This window comes from Callospermophilus lateralis, chromosome 11 (assembly GCF_048772815.1).
Source record: "Callospermophilus lateralis isolate mCalLat2 chromosome 11, mCalLat2.hap1, whole genome shotgun sequence".
Lineage (NCBI taxonomy): Eukaryota > Metazoa > Chordata > Mammalia > Rodentia > Sciuridae > Callospermophilus > Callospermophilus lateralis.
Window position 1 is genome coordinate 52,389,515 of NC_135315.1, and position 14,327 is coordinate 52,403,841.

Here is a 14,327-nt window from a genome sequence, read left to right on the forward strand (position 1 = left end):
CAAAAGAGAACGGCAGGTGAGAACCATTTGATCAAATTGTCAAGAAATAATGAAATCAGTCCCAATGTGCTATCTTCATAAAGGCAGGGAGCACTTTGTACAGAGATTTCCTTTCAAACTGGATACAGTGAAATTTTTTTAAAAAATGGATATAATGAAAATGTGGGTGCCTAGGAGATAGAGCTACTAGAAAAAAATAATACATTCAAAATATGAGATTGGCATAATTCTGCATGCATCTGTGTACATCTAAAACATACTCCTGAATCTGCAAAATTGCATATTGTACTTAACAGAATCTAAGACACGATCAGTTTTTGTTTTTTTTTTTTAGTTCTTGGCGGGCACAACATCTTTGTTTGTATGTGGTGCCGAGGATCGAACCCTGGCCGCACGCATGCCAGGCAAGTGCGCTACCGCTTGAGGCACATCCCCAGCCCCAGACATGATCAGTTTTAAGATTCATCATTATTTTGTGTGCCATTAAGGAAGAAATAGTGCTATTATAATTGTAAGATGCCATCTCTGGTAAGATGCACCTGGATTTCGGTATGGCTAAAATGTGAAAACATGTACATCTTCAAATTCGTGAAATATCCTAATATTTAGTGTGTTTCTTATGGGACTGTATCATCTTCTCCTTGGGAAGAAGCCAGATGGAGTCTTTCCTCTGTCTCTCCATCTAGGCCAGAAGCTCAAAAATCAAACTAACCACCTCTCCCTTGACCTGCTGGTGATCACTCTATTATGTCCCATTAGAAGTTTCCTCTCTTAAAAAAACGGATTCAGGGCTGGAGTTGTGGCTCAGTGGTAGAGCATTCGCCTAGCATGCACAAGGCACTGGGTTCAATCCTCAGCACCACATAAATGTAAAATAAAGATATTGTGTCCAGGGCTGAGGCTGGAGCTCAGTGGTAGAGCACTTGCCTTGCACTTGTGAGGCACTGGGTTTGAACCTCAGCACCACATAAAAATAAATAAAGATTTTAAAAAAGATATTGTGTCCATCTCTCTTAAACTTGTGTTTAAAAAAAAAAAAAAAGAAAAGAAAAGAAAAAGTGATTCAGAGGACCTAGCAGGGTGCAGTGGCGCACACTTGTAATCCCAGTGGCTCGGGAGGCTGAGGCAGGAGGATCATGAGTTCAAAGCCAGCCTCAGTAAAAGTGAGGCACTAAACAACACAGTGAGACTGTGTCTCGAAATAAAATACAAAATAGGGATGGAGATGTGGCTCAGTGATCAAGTGCCCCTGAGTTCAATCCCTGGTACCAAAAACAAACAAACAAACAAAAACTGATTCATAGGGCTGTCTGGGGCTATCACTCACTGGTAGAGCTCTTGCCTATCATGTATGAAGTCCTGGGATAGATGCTCAGCACAAAAAGATAAAGGAAGAGAGAAAATGATTTAGGCTTTCAGTCCACCAGCTGAAATCCAAAAGTTCTTCTGGATCACTGTGGTCCCATAGGTCTGACCAGCTCAGCCCCTGGCAGTGAGTGTCTCTGAACCCAGGCCAAGTCAGCACAGCTTGAGTGCTCACCTAAATCCAGGCTGGAGCTCCCAAACTCTAAGCTGCACAGGTGAAAAGGCCCTTCCCCGCCCCCCCAACTTCCCTACTTGGCCACAGCAGGCTCCCTCATCAATGACTAGCCCAGGACCCTGCAGCAGCCTCTGACAGCCAGCCTCCTCCACAGGCTCAAACTCTACCTTCTCATCTCACACTACCATCAGCCCCCCAGTGTGCTCAGTGCCCAGTACCCCAGTTAGCATCCACCCTGTTATTCCTGATAGAAACAAAAAGCAGTGCTTTGCAGGAGGGAGGAAAGGGAAGCAGGCAGTAAAGGTGGTCTGCTTCCACGACAGCTCCGAGGGAGGAGATGACAAATCATCCCCCACTAAGCTGAACAAGATGAGGGGAAAGGGGTCTTTAAAACCCCAACAAGGACAAGCAAGTAAAGACCCAGAGCCTTCTTGCCCTGCTGTCCTGACTAGCTATGCTTCAAAACTCAGGGGGCAAGGGGGCATCCTGAAACAGAAAGAGAGCCTGAGCACCCTGTCTTCTTTGTCCTATGGACTCCTAAGTGAAGACGCATACCAAGCGCATGCTGCCCACTCTTGTTCTATGAGCACCCGTGGAGCCTTTCCCAGGTGCATCTATTATCAACACACCTGTCTCCTTTAACTTTCCACACAGTTCTCTACATCAATATTAGAGCCTGTCTGACAGATAAAGGAGACTGAGGCCAGCAGAGGGGTAAGTAGTCCCTATCCCTCCTTGGATGCTGCAGTCCACACAGATGGGCCTGGTTAGGACTCAGATCTTTTTTTTTTTTTTTTCCATACCACACATGGTTCCCAAGCAGTGGGTCCAACCTCATCACCTAAGGGGCTTATTATTACAATTTTTTCAGGTGGTCCACCTCTGAAAAGCCCGGCTGGACCTGAAGCCTGGAGAATCTCCAGGAGGCACCTCAGCTCTGGGAACCTGAGCCTTACCAGGTTAGGTGGTGCAGAACACAGGAGAAAAGAAAGCCTGGATGAGATGACCCAGAAGTCCATGGAAGAGAGGAAGAGAATGGATCCAGAAAAGACCTCCGAGGCTGACTTGGCCTACTTTGGGCCCTCATTTTGCCCAAACCCACCCCGCCTCTCTGCAGGAGGCTTAACTCTCTCTATACCACATCCTGCTGCTTTCATCTCGCCTTCCTTTTCCCTCTGAATAATCTTCTTCCTCCTCCTCCTGTCCTGAACTTCTTGCGCTTTTACCCCTGCCTGGGATGGGCCAGGGCGCGCGCGCGCACACACACACACACACACACACACACACACACACACACACACAGTGTGTGTGTAAACATGGACCCTCTGACAGCGCAAAGCATGCAATTCTCTAGAACAGCAGCCGCTGTTTGGAGGCTGGTGCTCACTAGCAGGGGGAAGCCTGAGGCTCGACGCAGACGCCACAGGCAGGCACTTCCAAGACTCCCGGGTCCTGAAGAAAAAGGACTTCTGATGCCCACATTACGCAGAGAGTTCCCGGACGGAGCGGGGCAGGCTCCTTGACCCCCTGGACACAGGGATTTCTGTGACCCAGGCAGGAGCTGCGGACACACTTAGTCGCACCGAGGCGTCCAACATTAGCTACTTAGATTATGGTGAAAGGTCCCGGGATGCCACTTGTGTCTCCGGGGTTATCTGCAACATGGGTTTGCGACCCAGTGACCCCGCCGTGCGTGGACTTATCCGCGGAAGTTCACAAGAGCAATCTCTGTACAGGTTCCCCGCGGCAGCACCGGCTCTCAAGAGCCCACTGCTCCCTAGTGGTCCCCAATCTACTCCGGCTCTGCCTCGAGCTGCCACCCGTGCCCTCGACGCCCGCCCCCGGCTGCCCAGCCACACACCTGCAGTCCCCGCCGGGCGCCGAGCCCCTCTCCAGCGGCGACTCCCTGCGATTTGGGGAACGATCCGGTCCTCCACGCCGCGCGGCTGGAGCCGGGCGGCAAGTCCCAGCATCTGCCAAGTCTCTGCAACTCGGGAGGGTGGGTGAAGGGCGGGGACGGGTGGGCGGGACTTGTTGGAGGGCGGGGCCAGGACCTCACTAGCTGCCTCGCCAGCCTCTCCCGCCACCTGGTGGCGGGGCAGTGTCAGCCCATTGCCGGTTTGGCTTGGGCATCTGAGGACCAGGAGCCCGCAGAGCATCTGCAAAGCAACTGCGGCACAAGCCCTCCTGCTCCACCAGTGGAGAAACCCCGGCCCGTGTGCGGCTGCACGAACCCCCAGGAGTAAGGCGAGGTTCGGCCCGGCGGGTGGAAGCACGTTTCGTGCCTCGCAGGAGGGATGGGCGGAGCAGGGGAAGGCTTGGGGTCGGGGCTTCGGGGAAGGAGGAGAAAGAGGAAGCTCCGACGAGCTGCTTCCTTCTCTCACGGCGCCCCACTTCCTCCTCCTACTTCTATTTTCTTTGGGTGCTCTTAACCCTTACAGTGCCTGCACCCCTGCTGTGTGGTGGGGCACTTTAATCCCCGCCCTTCCGCAGGAACCGCCCTAGAAAACGCCAACCCATCCAGACTTGAGGCCCTGCTCCTTCAGCTACTAGTTTGGCTTCTCGCCTTCCCTCCCCAGCGCCGGGGGTCCGCTGTCACTTCAGCTGGATCCTGCTTCCTGGGGGTAGGGGTCGGGGGGAGTTCCTACATGCAAGGTCAAGACCCTCTTCTTGTCTTCCTTATTCCCCGCAGGTAACATGGTAGATTGTTGTACCAAAAGTTGGAAGGACTCACAGAGAACCCCAGAAGTCACTGCACCTCCCAGTACCTCAGTTTCCTCATGTACAAAATGGGGATAAGAAATTTGACTGCTGCAGGACACAGTGATGCACACCTGGAATCTCAGCTACTCTGGAAGCTGAATCTGGAGGATCTGAAGTTTGAAGCCAGCCTGGGCAACTTAGCTAGACTCTGTCTCAAAATAGAAAATAAAAAGGTTTAGGGACAGAGGTTGTTGGGTTCACTCCCTAATACTGTCGAGGCAGCGCTTGCAATGGAAAAAACAAAACAAAACAAAACAAAAAAAACAGGTGTGGGGTCTCCAACCTGTAATCCCAGTGACTCCAGAGGCTGAGGCAGGAGGATTGCAAATTCAAGGTCAGCCTCAGCAATTTAGCCAGGCCCTGTCTTAACATAAAAAATACAAGGGCTGGGGGATGTGGCTCAGTGGTTAAGCACCCCTGGGTTCAATCTTGTACCAAAAAAAAAAAAAAAAAAAAAAAAAAAAAAGGAGAAGAAGAAGAAGAAAGAAAGAAAGAAAGAAAAAGAAAGAAAATAACCATTTTATTTTAGTATAGAGAAAGGACCAGTCTGAAATCTCCACCTTCACTATTGAACAGGACTCTGTGTCACAATAACTGTTAGAAGCATCCAAAAACAGCCACAAGGTCATCCGTTATTGTTGGTCAAAAGCCACAGCCCTACCTGAGGCTTTGAGAGATGTGAACACCAATAACTTTTCTTTTCCTGACTCCCCAAATACCAAGAAAAGCAACTTCCTCAAATGGTCAGAAATAGAAAGTCACCATGGGTAGTCACAGAAGACAGGTTCCAGCGTGGAGTGAGAGATGGGCAGGGGCTCAATGCCCATCAAGTGCCTCTCATCCACAGTCCTCACCCACACCCTCTCTTACAGATACTGAACCAAGTTGGGTAGGGATTGTGAAGGGGCACTCCTAAGGCCATACAGCTCCATAAGGATGGGCAAGGTCTTCTGTCTCCTCAGTCCCTACTTTGTCCGCCACAAAAAATAATGGTGGTATTTGGAGGAAAAGGAGAAGAAAGGTAGAAACAGCCAGGAGGTGGCTAGGGTCGGGAGAAGGGATAGAACTGCTCTGGAATAAGGAATCAAGTAGCAAGAATGACACAGTGTGTGTCAGATGGGAAAGTTGGATTAGGAGAGCACTTTGAAAGGTAAAGAAAACGCCTGGAGAATTTATGGGGCGTTTGACTTTTTCCATATGCAGAGTGTTCTTAAAACTAAAACTGGAAGAAGGCTGAAACAGAATCTCTCACCGGAGCTGGAGCCTGAGAAATTGGAGCATCCCACAAAGACTACTTGGTCCCATCCTGCATCCCCTCAGAGATGGGCACTCTTTTCCACCAGCAGCTGTGACTCAGATGTTGACCTGGCATGCTTTCACCCCTCCAACACGGAGTTCTGCCTGTGTCCCTGTTCCCACAGAGCTGACACAGCTCTTAAGAGCATCTGGCATCTATTGGACAGAACTCAGAATGAGAGCCACCCAGAAACTTTCCCAAGTTGCTGGAAGACCCCCCCAAAGGGTGCCTCTTCACTCCTGATTGCATACCACTTTATACAGTTCTTCTGTGGCTTCATTTAAAAATATGCCTATTTGTAATGGCTCTCTTTCCTTTCCCTGCTCAGTGTTTTCAGAGCATAGTCTACGTGGTCTCTACTTCCTCATCTTACATTTATTCCTCAGTGCCCTCAAAGAAGGTCACCAGGAAAACCCCAAGTTCAATGTTCAATGTTCAATGTTCTTGAAAACCCCAAGTTCAATGTTCTTGTTTTCTTACCTCACTCCCGCGTTTGATGTTACCTTTCCTTGAAAATCCCCCCCTCCCCACCTCTGAGTCTCCTCCATCTCTAACCACTGTTGAGCAACTCTGAAACTCTCATGTATTTACTAAGATTGGACTAAATAAATAAATACATTGTAAATAATGAGAGTCAGGTTTCTCAGTGTTGGTGAAAGAAGTTAGAAATAAGGGAAGGTGGTTAGAATGAATCTTATGATGTTACACTGCAATCAGAGGTATTAAGTATATACTCCAGGCCATTAAGAGATAAAAAGATACATAGATATTTAGATACCTAGAAGGGCAATGGTATAAGACACGTGTATCTCCTAGCTCTGCCTACTAAATACCATCAACAGTGAGCATCTTTAGCTCCTCAATCTTGGTTTCTAAACATCATTCTCCAATAAAAGGAACCAGGAGTCCTTGGAGAAATGGCTAATTGAAGAGTCAGGATGAGGGAAGAACAAGATGAATCTAAAACATCTTATAGTACTAAAAAGTAATGAAAACTCAACACAAAACACCAAAAAAATGACTAAGGCTTGTCAAAAGAACTCAGGAACCAAATTGAAGGGACTCCCAATGACCAAATCCAAAACAACTTGACTAACACACTAGATAGTGATCATTATAGATTAGAGCTTGTAAAATGAAATAAATATTCGTGAGTTCACACTGACAACGAAAAAATGAAAAAGTAAATTAAGGAGGGAAAAGAGACAACCTTTCCATATAGTACCGTTCCACTGACTAAGTGGAGAAGAAATAATGGATGTAGAAAATCGCCATTTGGTAAACATCTCAATAATAATGTTTGCAGGCAAGATCAGCAGTGGATACTAAGTATAGTAGGCCACAGTAGGATAAACAGTGTTATAGTTTGAATGTTTGTGTCCCCTCTCCCCAAATTAATACAGTGAAACCTAACCCCCACCGTGATGGTATTAGGAGATGAGGCCTGGGGTTATGATTTGGTCATGAGGCTCCCTCTATCATGATTGAAATGAATGCCCTTATAAAAGAGGCCCAAGGGAACTCAGTCACCCTTCACCATGTGAGAACACATCTATGAGGGACATGCCCTCACCAGACACCAAATCTGCCAGCACTTATACTTTCCTGCTCTGGAATTATGAGAAATAAATATCTGTTATTGATAAGCACTCTATTTATGGTATTTTTGTTATAGCAGCCTGAATGGACTGATACAAATGGGATATTTGTATAGTCAAGTAGCTCCCCATATGATACTTAGTAATTTTAAAGGGAAAACAGAAACTTTACAGTGGAGAAACTGGGCAGGCACACCCGAAACCAAATGAACAAAGTTAAGATGGTCATAAGAAGATTTAGCAACATCATTTGTGGGCACTGAGAAAGGCACTTAATTTCTGTGGTATTCTTGCTGAAAGTGTCTTACCATAATCTAATCCTACCATAATCTAATCCTGAGAAAAATCAGACTAACCCAAACTGAAGGTTATTCTACAAAATCTTCAATAGTGTCAAGGTCAGATTGTCACTCACAAAACTGAAAAGTATGAGAGATTTCTAGATTGGATCCTAGACCAGAAGAAGGATATTTAGTGGTTATAGTTGGCAAAATTGTAATAAAGTCTGTAGATTAATTAATGGTGGTATATCCATATTAACTTCATAATTTCAATAGTCATACTATATTATGTATGACACTAATATTTGGGGAGCTGGGTAGCAGCCTTATGGAGACTGTTTACATTTTTTTTGTAAATTAAAGATAATTTCAAAATATATATTTGATATGAATACAAACAACAATAAGTGTTGGTGAGGATGTGGGGGGAAAAGGTACACTCATACACTGCTGGTGGGGCTGTAAATTGGTGCAGCCAATATGGAAAGCAGTATGGAGATTTCTTGGAAAATTGGGAATGGAGCCACCTCTCTCCTCGGTCTATACCCAAAGGACTTAAAAACAGCATACTGCAGGGACACAGCCACATCAATGTTTATAGCAGCACAATTCACAATAGCTAACCTGTAGAACCAACCTAGATGCCCTTCAATAGATGAATGGATTAAAAAATGTGGCATATATACAAAATGGAATATTATTCTGCAATAAAAGAATATTATTCGGCATAAATAAATGGCATTTGCAGGTAAATGGATGTAGTTAGAGAAGATAATGCTAAGTGAAGTTGGCCAGTCCCAAAAAACCAAATCCTGAATGTTTTCTCTAATGTGAGGAGGCCGATTCATAGTGGGGTAGGGAGGGTGAGTGTGGGAAGAATAGATGAACTCTAATTAGAGCAAAGGGGTAGGATGAGAAGGGAAGGGGCATGGGGTTAGAAATGATGGTGGAATGTGATGGGTATTATTATCCAAAGTACTGTATGAAGATACAAGTTGGGGTGAATATACTTTGTATACAGCCAGTGATATGAAAAATTGTGCTCTATATGTGTAATAAGAATTGTAACGCATTCCACTGTCATATATATATATATATATTTGAAGTAAAAAATAAAAGTTTCAAGATGGGCATATATATATATATATATATATTTGAAGTAAAAAATAAAAGTTTCAAGCTGGGCATAGTGGCACAGGCCTATAATCCCAGTGGCTTGGGAGGCTGAGGCAGAAGAATAGAGAGTTCAAAGCCAGCCTCAGCAATAGCAAGGTGCTAAGCAGCTCAGTAAGACCCTGTCTCTAAATAAAATACAAAATAGGGCAGAAGATATGGCTCAGTGATTGAGTGCCCCTGAGTTCAATCACCAATACCAAAAAAAAAAAAAAAAAAAAAATACTAGGCTGGCATTGTGAAGTGGTGATAGAGTGCTTGCCTAGCACTTGTGAGGCACTGGGTTCAATTCTCAGCACCACATTAAATAAATAAATAAATAAATAAATAAATAAATAAATAAAGACATGTCCACCAACAACTAAAAATATTTTTTTTAAAGTTTCAAATCTTACGAACTTTTGAAACTCTTCCCATTTGTTTTAACCCAATACTAAGACTTCACAAGAAAACTATGGATGAATGCTTTATGCTACAGATGTAAAATCTGAAATCAAATAAGTGCAAGTTGTCTCCATCCTTTAATTAAAATAGTAATGCGTTGTGACAAAGCAGAGTTTGTTTAAGGAATGCTGACATTCTGGATGGGCCTAAAGAGGTCCAGACGCACCTGATGTCTCAACTGGACTGGTCACCCACAGGCAGATACTGAATGCATTATCTGGTTAAAAGTCCAGGGCCTGTGGGAAGAGATTTATGGATGAGCCCCAGAATGACAGATAAAGAATTGTAGAAGCTCCAGAATGTCAGCAGAGGAGTGGCTTAGGGTCCAACTGATGCATTGCCATTTTAAAATTTTAAATTGGGCGTTAGCTGCTGGAGATGGGGCCAACATGACCCCATCCCTCCCCGGCCACTCTGTTGGTGTTGCTTCCGATGAGGGTTTGACCTCGGTCTCAGGTCAGCCTCACACATTGGCATCTGAACCTTATGTGGCAAGAGCTTCAGGGAGAAGCAAAAAGACCTGTTCCCATTAGGGTTGTTGAAAGGCGGGCACAGCAGCAGAGCAGTCTCATGAGAGAGTAGGAAGGAACACACCCAGCTCTGGCCCCAGGGAACCAGAAAATCATTGCTTTGAAAGCACAAAGCCCTGCACCCTGGGATATGCAGGGGGACAGACCCTAGCACTGGCACTGCCTTGAGACTGCCCTGGGGACTCCCAGAAATAACAGAGGCAGCTTTGAAAGACCTGGCACAGACATCAGAAACTCAAACATCCCCAAATGCCAGGCAGGTCAAACACAGGCTCAGAACTGATGAGGTGAAATTCCTTTACTATATGATGACATTTCATAAAAGCATTGTTTATACTCTGTGCCTCCCGAAACAAACCCTGTTGAGATTTCAGTCCTTTTTTTTTGTTTCCTCCAGATCAAAAAAGTTTTCTTTCCCCCTTCCCCCACTCTTCCTTATTCTTCTATTTCTTTTCTGGGAGCCTCTTATGTCTGATTCTTCCAACAGACACACTTTGTCTATTAAACCTATAGGAATATTCTTCACTTCCACCAAGAACCATGCCTGCCCCATTTCTCTTGAAACTCATAGCCCTCTTGGCCTCTTTTATTTTATTTAGGTTTTTTTTTTCTTACACTTTCTAGAGATTTAATTATAAGAAATATTTCACTTTCACTTAATTCTGTTATAAGAAAAGCAATTACACAAATACAAAAACTGGCAATAACCCTTAATCCTGATGTCTGTCTGGGAGAAAATAGGATATGGAGATAATAAGGTATGGAGAAGATGCTAATGAGGAGATCCCTAAGGGGGCCCCTGGGGCTCAGCCCCAGCCCTCCTCGGGAAATGTGGAAATGAAGGTTTGGTGTGGCTAGATCTTAGAATTTTTCTAGAGAAACTAGAAATTAGAATATGGATCTGAACTAATTTTTAAACGCTGGCAACTAATTCCAAACAGTATTTTAAGACTGCTTGCAAGCCAAACTAGACATGATCTCTGGCTTTCATTTTGTGACATCTCTGTATTATGCAGGTGGGAGTATGTGCCAGTGAAACCCTAGTGATTTCTGTCCACGTGGGCTAATTTGTTCCCACCGGATGGGAGACAATTAGCTTATAAAAGAGGAATCAATGTAAATGTTTATTAACGTTGTTCATCACATGAATAGGACACAGGAGGAAAATGGGACAATTACCCCCCCCCCAATGAGATGTCCCCTGATGAGGACTCTTGGTGACTAGGAATACAAGGTGACTCTATCTCAATCAAACGATCTGATACCTAAGGATGACCTGGAATGAAGAACAGACACAGTCTTTCATAACAAAGGCATTCCATTGAAAAAGGAAAGTAAAACACGGGTGCATATAACTGCGGATGATTTGTACAGTATTCTGAATTCTAAGGGAAATAATAAGGAGCATAAATTTGGGAAGCAAAAATCAAGCTCATCATTACTTGCCAATGATATATATGATTAGGTTTCTGAGGAACCATAGCCAAGGGACTGAAAAATGTTTAGAATTAATAAGAGAGCTTGGTAAGTAGCTAGACACAAAATCAATATGTAGAATTCAATGAAGTTCCAAATACCACCAATGACTAAACAGAAAATATAATGGCAAACAGAGTTTATTCACCTCAGCAACAAAAGTACCTAGGAATTAAAAAAAAAAAATAAAATAAAAGCAGCCTGAATAGGGAGGACTCACGTTTCTTCTTTTTTTTTAATTTAATTAATTTTTTTTTATTAGCTACACATGACATTACAATGATCTTGGCCATTCATACATTTGAATCATTGGGGTATAATTTCTCATTTTTCTAATTGTACAGATTGCAGAATCACACTGGTCATATTTCTTGATTTTAATACTTACCAGAAAGCTACAGTAAATCAAGAGGATGAGGTCCTGACACAGGGTGAACGTGTAGGTAAGTAGAATAAAATTGAGAATCTAATATAAATCCTCACATTTCTAATCAATTAATTTTTGACGATGGTGCCAAGACAATTCAAAGCGGGGGTGGGGGATTGTCTTTTCCACAAATGGTGCTGAGACAGCTGGGAATCCAAAAGCAAAATCTTAAACTGGGTCCCTGTCACATTTCCAATGTAAAAATTAACTCAAAAGTGAGTCAGAGACCTAACTTTGAAAGCGAAATTTACATAAACCATAGAAGAATACATAACTGTAAGTCTTTGTGACCTTTTAATTGGCTATGACTTCTTAGAAATGACTGAAAGCACAGGCAACCAGAGAAAAATAGATAGCATGAAAAGCAAAACCTTTTTATCTCAAAGAAACTGAAAAGAAAGCTTGGTGTCGTGGCACCTGCAATCCCAGTGACTCAGGAGGCTGAGGCAGGAGGATTTCGAGTTCAAGGCCAACCTCAGCAACTTAGCAAGACCTCAGCAATTTAACAAGAATCTGTCTCAAGATAAAATATGTTTTTTTTTAAAAAAGACCGAGGAGGAAATTCAGTGGTAAGATACCCCTGGGTTCAATCCCCAGTACCCAAACAAAACAAAACAAAAACAAACCAACAACAACAACAAAAAAAAAAAAAAACAGAAAAGAATCCCTCAGAATTAGAGAAATGTTTTACAAATCATATTATAGTAAAGAATTTGAATCTTGGATATATCAAGAACTACAACTAACGAATAAACAACCAATTTTAAAAATGGGCAAAGGATCGGAATAGACATTTCTCCAAAGAAAATATACAATATTTCACATGCCAACAAGCATGTGAAAAAAAAGTGTTCAACATCATCAGAGAAATGCAAGTCAAAACCACAGTGAGCCACGTTGGCTCACACCTGTAACCCATGGACTTGGGAGGCTGAGGCAGGCGATCGAAAGTTCAAAACCAACTTGGGTGACTTAGTGAGATCCTATCTCAATGTAAAAAAAATAAAAATAAAAAGGGCTGGGGATGGAACTCAGTGGTAGAGTGCCCCTAGGTTCAATTTCCAGTATGGAAAAAAAATGTAGAAACAAGCCAAAATTTATCAATAATCATAATGTATGTAAGTTCAATAAGTGACCCATTAAGAACCAAAGATTGTTTGAATGATCAACACATACAAAATCCAATTAGGCTGGATGCAGTGGCACACACCTGTAGTCCCAGTGGCTCAGGAGGCTGAGATAGGAAGATCAAAAGTTCAAAGCCAGCCTCAGCAAAAGCGAAGAGCTAAGCAACTCAGTGAGACCCTGTCTCTAAATAAAATACAAAATAGGGCTGGGGATGTGGCTCAGTGGCTGAGTGCCCCTGAGTTCAATCTCCAGTACCCCCCCAACAAAAAAAAAAAGACAATTAGTTGCTATTTATAAGAGATACATCTCAGATATGAATATACTAAAGGGCTGAAAGTAAAAGAATGGCAAAAGAAATATCAAAATAAAATAAAAGCGATTAGTTGAGTCAATTTTAGATTAAAATAGACAAGTATTATTAGACATAGAGATACTGACTGAGATACCATGTGCCTATAGTCATAGCTACTCAAGAGGCTGAGACAGGAAGATTGTTTGAACCCAGGAGTTCAAGACCAGCCTAGGCAACAGGTCAAGATCCCATCTTTAAAAAAAAAAAAAAAAAAAAAAGAAGGACAAGGAGGAGGAGGAGAAGAAGAAAACAAAGTAGACATACTGTATAGCAGTACCAGCATAATTCACCAACAGGCAAAACAAATCTAAATTTGTGCACAACTAATTTCAAAAATATAAAACATAGAAAGCAATGATTAATAGTATTACAAAATTAAGAAATTAATCATCATTGTGGGAGATTTAAAAAACATATCTTGAATGATATATACTTTAAAAAGTAAAAGATTGTCAAATGCAGCAGAGTATGCCTGTAATCCCTAAGACTCAGAAAGCTGAGACAGGAGGATCGCAAGTTCAAGACCAGCCTCAGAAAATTAGCAAGGCCCTAAGCAACTTAGTGAGAACCTGTCTAAAAATATAAAATAAAAAGGGCTAGGGAAGTGGCTCAGTGGTTAAGAGCCCCATTGTTTAATTCCCAGTACCAATAAATAAAATAAATGTAGTAAAGCTATAGATTTGATCAACAACAAACCCTGCACCCAATTATAGAAAAAAAAAAACTTTCTTACCAAGCACACTTGGAACAATGACTGAAATGAATCATGTGCAAGTCCACAAAACAGGTCTTAGGTCTCAAAGAATTGATGTCACACATACAACATTTTCTGACGACAGATCCATTAAATTAGATGTCAGAAACAGAAAGATTCAAATAATCAGAAAACTGGACACTTCTAAATAGCCCTTGGGGCAAAGGGAAAAAACCCACAATGGGAAAAATTTTTTTAAATACTTAGAACTGAGGGATCATGAAAATATGACATAGTCAAAACTGCAGTAAAAGTGGTCAAGTCCTCACTCCCCCACAAAGGAGATAATAGGACTGTGGTGTACTCAAGGGTTAAACATGAGCTCAGCGTGTGCAAGACCCTGGTTCAATCCCCAGTAAGCCACACTAAAGAAAGGGAGGAGCAGATAATAAAAACAGGAGTCAAAATCATAGCTGATATTTAACCGAAAGAACCAAATAGTACCAAAAGGCAGCTACTTGAAAACACAACATCTGGCCAGATAGAAAAACAGAAAGCACAAGTAAATAATATTAGGGATGAAAAAGGAAACATGCTACAGATGAAGTGGATATTATAAAAATA

General features: G+C 42.8%; 1 protein-coding gene across 1 annotated transcript in view; it reads right to left on the reverse strand.

Moving 5' to 3' along the window:
• The window catches only part of Pik3r5 (phosphoinositide-3-kinase regulatory subunit 5), a 73,348-nt gene extending 69,868 nt beyond the window's left edge, over positions 1 to 3,480 (reverse strand). The window contains exon 1 of the mRNA XM_076869860.1: positions 3,402 to 3,480. The gene's annotated coding sequence lies outside the window, so the exon portion shown is untranslated. The remainder of the gene's footprint in view (positions 1 to 3,401) is intronic.
• Positions 3,481 to 14,327: the final 10,847 nt, after the last annotated feature.